This window comes from Microtus pennsylvanicus, chromosome 3 (assembly GCF_037038515.1).
Source record: "Microtus pennsylvanicus isolate mMicPen1 chromosome 3, mMicPen1.hap1, whole genome shotgun sequence".
Classification (NCBI taxonomy): Eukaryota; Metazoa; Chordata; class Mammalia; order Rodentia; family Cricetidae; genus Microtus; species Microtus pennsylvanicus.
This window is the reverse complement of record NC_134581.1, coordinates 83,764,935-83,773,142: the sequence shown is the minus strand read 5'-3', so window position 1 is coordinate 83,773,142 and position 8,208 is coordinate 83,764,935.

The following is an 8,208-nucleotide window of genomic DNA, read 5'->3' as shown; positions in this document are numbered from 1 at the left end:
ACTCAAGAGGGAGGGGGAACTGAAAACAGCAATCTTACAAGTCATCAACTCTGTGTGACGTCCTGTCTCTGCAGTCCTACTTGTTTTGAGTGGTGCTGTGCCGTGATACAGTGCAAACTAGGCACTCTGTGCGGGCTAGCGCAGTGGAACCAGTGATCTGAGTGATCACTCACCCGGAGTTCGGAAGAGTCTCAGGGTGGAAAAGTACTTAGCCCTAAACCCATCTCTCAAGTTCTGGTCCTGCCGGCTCAGATTCCAAACTGCTTACTAAGCCAGAGGGGAGCCTCCCAAACCTACACTAGATACCCAGTTCTGTCCCCAGTAACGATGTTACCAGCACTCCAATCTCCCCTTTAGAGGCAAGCAGCCAGGGGGCAGTGAAGAGCTACAAGGAAGGGTCTTGAGTGCTCATAAAAATGCCTGCCTCTAGTTTGAAGATACCAGGGTGCATTTCCACCTATAAAATGACGCTATTGTGAGATTCCTGTATAGGAAACCAAGGGCGAAATACCGAGAAGGGAAAGGGAAAGAAGGGGGAAAGGGGAGTATTCGCCTGAAAAGTAAACTTGTTAATAGAATATAAAATAGGAATGTGGCTGTGCAAATGGGTTTCAGCCCTAACCCCACCCACCCCTAACTCCTAGGAGTGCCCAATCCTCAGAGCAAGGTCAGGGAGGTTGCAGCAACAACTCCACCAAACAAGGGAGGACTCAGGATAATAGACGTGGCTAGTCAGCCCTGGTACAGAGCAGAAAGAGGGTAAGCAAAGTTGTAAAACCCTCAGATACTACCAGCAGTTGGGAGAATGGGTCTAGTGCCAGAAATGCAGGCAACAAGTCAAGGCCAGGGGTAAAGGGTTGGAGGAAGAAAGGCAATAGACACAAATGCCAGGTCCTGTAAAATGCTGGAACACCAATGGTATCTATCACGTAGAGTGACTTAATCAAATCCTTAAGTACACCACACAGGGTCTGCGGAGATGGCTGAGAGCACCAGTTCTGCGGGCATGAGGACCTGAGTCTCCAGTACCCACAGAGAAAGCCAGCCATGCTTCCTGTGCCTACAGCCTCAGCACTAGCGGATGAAGACAGGCAGATCCCGAGAGCCTCACTGGTCAGCCAATCAGTTTACCCAAGACCGAGTATTTGTAATTGACAATGATAGAGGAAGACACTTGTGATCTTACTCTGGCCACCGTTTGTACATGTATAGGCAAATGCGAAACACATTACATGCGTGTGTGCACACACACACAAGTTACAATAAATAAATAAAGAGCGCATACCGTGTGTGCCTAAGTATGCATCCCTTTCTTACCATTCAGTGAGGTGGGAATTACCAAAAATGCTTTAAAGCTCTCATTTGCCTGGGGCACTCCAACCCCAGGTAGTCAGCACCCCTGTTTAAACAGGAGATACACTAGAGGAGTAAGCTGGCTTCCTCGGAAGCATAACTACTGATTTCTAGGGGACTACAAGGAGGATCAAGTTGGAATGCAAATGAACCAAGGAAGCTGCTGGTTGGTCATCTGGGGTCACTCAGTAAGTGGATGTCAGTAGAGGAATGGAAGAGACCATTTCCAGAGCTTCTGTGATGCTATCCAGACTTCAGCAGTGCAGGAGAGCTATCTTTCCATTACAAAGAGTCGAGGAAGAAGGCTCACTACAGTGTGTTTTGCATGTTCTTTGAAGATGTGTTGGTATTTTTTGGTAGTCATATTTGCTGAGTGCTGGAACTCTCAGGGTCTGTGTGACTATGTCCCCACTATGTGCCAACAAGTGCCTAGGAGCAGAGACAGTCCTCAGTCTTTGCCTTGTCTAAATCACTGCCTACGAATTTGGGCCAAGTATCCTGGAATGGCAACCAGGACATGCCTGTCATCACTGGAACCCATTCATACTTGCTCCTGTGGGTGACCTAGATGCTCTCTGCTTCCTGCTGATTGAGAGTGACAAAGAGGGACATTACAACTCAGGTATTCCTTTTCCTCACTAACAGCACCCCTTCACATCTGCCTCACCTTCCTGTTGTATCCAGCACCCCACACAGCGCCTTCTCAAACCCTGTAGGATGTGACTGGTGTTTAAAGAAATGAGGAAGGGAGGAGCCACTCAGTCAGCCACTGAAGGAAAAGATCCTAGTTCCTGATGGGTGGCCCTCTAATTCCTATGGATCAGTAGCAGGCACTTGTGAGGAAGAAGCTCAGTGTTAATGGCCGTTTTACCCCTTAAGCACCAGTTCCAACTGCCACTGAGTTTCTCTGATCACCACATGACTTTCTGGACAGTTAATGAACCGGTTAGATCCTCTTAGAGGATCTTCCTTAATTTTGTCAAAGAGATACAAGGCCTTGAATACTCCTGAATATTAAAGACCAAATGCCAAATTACTAGATTAAAAAATGCAAATATCAGTATACACACAAATATTTTAAAAATACATTTCCCTCCTCTGATTTCTATCTTATAAAGCAGACAATGGAACCATGTCTCAGAGATGTGACTGAATGGGCAGGCAGTCAGGATATTGGGGGGAAATGTAATCGTAGAATTTTTCATTGAAAGACAGATTGGTATACTAACAAATTAAAACATTGCTTGGAGTCAGGGACAATTCTGGCTCAGATACAATCAACTTCAGTTTCCTTGTCTACAAAACATGGATAATAACACCTATACTACAAGACGGCTGTAATAACTAGAAATTACTTGTATAAAAATATGTAATAGTTCCTGATCTGTTCAGTAGGTCTTGGCAGTAGAGAGATTATGATAAGACACTGTCTTGTAAAATCCTTATCAGTGTGTTTATGTATACATTCAGCTTAGCTCACTGATAATATAGTAAGCACTGTGATAGCCCATGTTGAAAAACTTAGGTGTTGTCAAGGATGTATGTGGGGTTAAGTAAAATACAGAAAAATGAAAATGCTATTATCTTAAATGTCAGATACTGAACTCACACTACAAAGTTATTGTTGAAACCCTCACGGCCCAGATGATCATATTGAAAAGGATTACATTTCTTAATAAAAGCTACAGTTCTGAAACACCTGTCAAAGAAAACCTCCACTTGATAAAACTAGTTCCAAGCAGGGCTTCAGTTTCCCGAGGAATGAACTCAGGGTTAGTAGCGGTCTTGAGACTGGCTTTAAGAACCACATCTGCTGGCTCTCCTACGGTCAGCCTCCGCAGGACATCAGTGGAGAAGCAGATAAGGAACAGCCCAACCTGAAAGTCATTACAGAAGGGAGAACGACATGATAGAAATGTTAATTATTATTACAATTTCTCAAAGTTGCGTTGTTTAAGGGAGCACTAAAAAGGAATAAATGGCAGGGGTAAAATGAGTTTGTCTCAGTATCTTACAAGCTGCGGACAGTCTCTGAGTAAAGTAATGACTCATTCACTTACTGATTTAATAAACATTTGTTCAGTGTCAGTTCTGTGCTGGGCTGAGCACAGTGGTGAATAAAACAGACATAGTGCCTACATCAAAGAATTTACAGTTAAGTAGGTCGGAGATGCCCAGCACAATCCCACCGCAAGGGTAAGTTGGAAAAGCAATGCAAACAAGAAAGAGGCTACAGAGTATGTTTATACTGCTAGGGGAGCCCTGAGATGGGGTCAAACACCTCTGAATCTCAGAAGCTCCACTATATGTAATAAGTCCAGATTTGAGGAATGTCTAGCTGCTTACCAAGTAGAAAAGATGGGAGTGTGGGACTCACAGAGTACATCTGCAAAACAACGTGCCATGAAAAAGCATGATCTTGAAAAAATGGTACCAGGAAATTCTGCACAGCTGGCAGGCACATGCATGGTGGAAAACTACAGAAGAGATGATGTTTTTAACGGTAGTGAGGCAGCGGGAAATGGCAAACAGCCATGGTAACAGCTGAGACTTCATCCTTTGGGCAAGTTGTTATGACAAGAGGGTTCCATGTTTGAAGCCCCAGCTCTTGGAAGGCAGAGGCAGGGGCATGAATTCTAGGTTAGCCTGGGTTATCTGGACACTGCCAGAAGGGGAGGGACAGACACAACTAGAAAAGTTAACCCTATCCAGTCAATGGGCTGAGCAAAGAGCAGTCATGCAATAACCAGCCCACTCCACTCAAGCGCAGAAAATTGCAGCTCTCCACTCAGGTTAGCCAGGACATGGGAAACCGAGACTTCTGCTTACATCTGTCTGTGATAGAACCCCACGCCCCGAGGTGGCATCTGAAAACTTCAAATCTGAATCAATTTTTATCTCTTTCCAATGGTAATGAGTACTCCATCCCAACCACCAAAGTACCACTGGAGGTCCTGCGGGGAACAGTTAGAAGACCCATTCTCCTTCCCATGACTGTCAACAGAGGCCACCCATCCTAACAGTAATGAGGTACACTTGGCCCCACAAGGGTGACAGGGAGGACCAAATAGGAAACCTAAACTTTTACTTCTTGGCACCTGGCAGAGCAGATAAAAAAAAAAAAAACCTAACACAACCCCAGAACATACTGTCACTTTCCTAGATAATGTAAACTCTGAGTTGGCAAGATGGCTTTGCAGGTAAGATGCTGCCAGGCCTGACAGCCGGAGTCAGTCCTGGAGCCCACATGATGGAAGGAAAGACCTGACTTCCAAAAGTTGTCATCTGAGCTGCACATGGGCCCTGCGGCACAGAAATGCATACAGACAAGTCATTTTTTAAGTTTAAAATACACTTACCATATATGTAAGTTTTGTTCTTGGACATCTATACTGATTAAGCGAACGTTTCCATCCACACAAAATACAGTATGTAAATGTCCACAACAGCTCATCTGAACAGCAAAATATTACAACTGTCCTTCAGTAAGTAAATGGTTACAAGGCAGGCGGTAGTTTAAGTGTGGTAGTGACCTAAAATCCCTGATTTGATATCTATCTTATCAGAAGTTCTTATTCTTAGACCCTTATCATTTTTCTAAGTACTTTTACTAAAACTTTGCACCCACATCCTAGTAATGAACTGAAACAAGTTCTTCCCAGTTTACAACATCTGGGCTCAAGCTATAGAAAGATGGGCAGGCATCTATGAAATATGTCAGGGGCTTCCAAGTCTTATCAAATCCTTACATTACACAGAATGAGGGGTTTGTAGTAAGGTCCTCTGCCACTGACTGTAAAAAGGCAAGGAAGCTTCTTTTGCAGTGGTTACTGACAACTGTAGACTCACAGCTCAGAATGAGAGACACAGAAGGCTTCTGTGACAACCTCCTCTACCACATCTCCTTCCCCCTCAGCCAAAGAAACAGTCTAGACAGGAAATCATTGACGAGAACTCTTCGGGGAGGCAGAGGCAGGCGGATCTCTGTGAGCTCGAGGCCAGCCTGGTCTACAAGAGCTAGTTCCAGGACAGGCACCAAAGCTATAGAGAAACCCTGTCTCGAAAAACAAAACAAACAAACAAAAAAAAGTGACAGGGATGCTGAAGTGCAGCTCTTCATAGTTGACGGCTTCTGCAGGGACGGGGTGGGGAAGGACTCAGTTTTCTTTAAGGGGCTGGACACGGGATGTTCGATCATGCTCCAGAGAATATATGGGCAACACAAATTGAACGTTTTTTTTCCTTTCCCCATATTTCTCTCTCTCTTTCTTTTCTTTGAGGAAGGTTACAGGGACAGGGAAGTAAACCTGGGATGTGATCAGGGTGTATTATGTTGGTTAAGAGTATACTGCTTTTTCAGAGAGCCAAGGTTTGATTCCCAGCACCCAAATGGGTTCACAACCATCTGGACCTCCAGTTTCAGGGGATCCAAGGCTCTTGTCTAGATTCTGGGAGTACTATGCATGAACGTGGTACAGATATACATAAAGGCAAAACCACATACACATAAAATAAAAATAAATCTTTTTTTCATTGATACATTTTATTGTATTTTTATTAAATTTTTAATTTATTTTACATATCATCCTTCCATCCCTATCCTATTCTCCCTCCTGCCTCTCATCTACCCCCAACATTTATTTATTTACATAATTCTTTAAAAAACATTTACAAACAATTATCACAGAGGGTAGCATGGCTATGTGCTAAGTAGCTACAAGTAGCTCTACTGAGTTGGGAAGTTTCAAACTACAGATCAGGTAAGTTTTCACAGAGCACTTTGCCTCAAAGGAAGCGTTTAAGGCTGAAAAATTCAAAGGGCATTTCACTCAAACAAAGACCAGTTAATCCTAAGGGACACTCCTGCCAACTGGCAAATGCTATTAGAGCACTCCCTAGAGTTGCAAGGAGAGGCTATCAACCCCATGAGGTTTACAAAGGGGCAATACCCACCTTAAACTCATGTTAGCAAGATTTTCTAGTCCCATCTACAAAGATAAGGGCTCCTGGCAAACACAGACACATAAAAGAGCCTCACAGTCTACTTCCTGCAAGTCAAATATACAGAACTATACCACCTACTATGCAAGAGCCTGATCAAATTCCCTACCCTTGTTGCCTCGGTGGGTCAGTATACAGAAATGCAAGTCCAATGTATTGTGCTTCTGGAGCTGAACTAATTCATGAACTACATATTCATGAGCTATTTATTCATCTATATATTTCCATTTTGCTAATGGTCAAGGGAAAGAAGTAGTAGATAGGGTTTAGAAAAAGAGAAACAGAAGATGCATAGTTACTGAGCATCAGCTGTCCTTAATCAGTGGATTTTCCAGGTTGAGCCACTATGTAAATCTACAAAGGCACTAATAAACACCAGCTGTCGTCAGGAACTCCTAACTAGCTAAACTGCTCATTCCTGTTGTGTTAGTTAAGCTCCATCCCACTCTCCTCCTGACTCTTTCTGCTCTTGCTCTCACTCTTAGTCCCTCTCAGTTCTGCTCCTTGATGTCTCTGTAATCCTCTCCTCGTCTCCACTGTCTGGTCCCACTGTATCTACTGTTCATGACCTAAGTTATGTACAGGATGAGGATAACGAGCTAGAGCTGTATGGAAAGACTACCTGACCCCAGTCCCTAAAAGTCAGAGTTGTATCGCTGTCTTTTTTCTTTCACCTTAAAACTTTTTAGGTTTATGTGAATAAATGATTTGCTGGCAGGTATGCATGTGCATCATGTGTGTTCATGGTGCCCATGGAAGTAAAAAGGGGACATTGGAGCCTGGAGCTGGAGTTACAGAAGGTTGAGCCACCATGTGCAGCCAGAGCTCTACACAACTGAGCCATCTCTCCAGCCCCCCTCACCCATTTTAAAAGCTAGCTGCCTTTTCTTCCAGCAAAAGACATTTTTAAAAAAATATATACAATACAAGGTTCTAATGTATGACAGAAAAAGATGCTCTTGTACCTTTATGGCAAAATGTTTTTAATTCCTTAGATAAAATACTGTGCCCACCTGGAACACAGGGTAGGCTTGGCCTCCTTCAGCTAAACCATAATTCAATCTTAGCAATTCAATAAGGCGGGTGGGTCTCAGTAGATGTGCGGATCTACATCGCTGAACCAGGAAGGATTTACAAACAGGCGTCAACTCACCCTCAGATTGAGCAAGAAAGAGCAGGTTGATTTGCAATTTAATTGGCACACCCACTAATTTGGCAAACTCTCTTCCCTTGATCTTCCACCTTCAGAAAACTTGGTTTTTGTGCTAAGTAGGTTCAGTATAGGATTGAGCAATGAATAAAGTTACCAAATACTATATCATCATAACCTGGGGACATAGAAAATGTCTTCATTTAGGCAGTAACATAAAGGCCATACGTGATGTACTTCTGTTCCTATGCTCCTTCAGCTCAGTTCCAGTTAAACTATTCAGAAACAGCAAGGGACCAACGTGCTTGCGATGTAGGGAAGGCCTTGCGTCTTGAACTGTTAAGGAACAACACCTAAAATGGTTGTGTACGGATATTCACATATGTATATGATGGTATACTGGGGATAGTAATTCTGCTGTTAACATAAAATATTCATGTATTTACTGTGTGTTAGGCACCAGGCTAGTCACTGAATATGTGTATGCTCTCGCTGAATTCTCAGAATTCTACGAAGTTCTGTTTTTCCCATCTAAAGCTCAAGATAGCTTCAGTAACTGACTCAAGGTCACTCAGTGGACGTTTGGTAGGACTGAGATTTGAAACATGATCACAAACTTAACAATTATCCCACAGGAGTAGAAACTCTGAAGACAAAGCAAGAAAGAGCTTAAAAATATCAAAGGATGGGGCTGGAGAGATGGC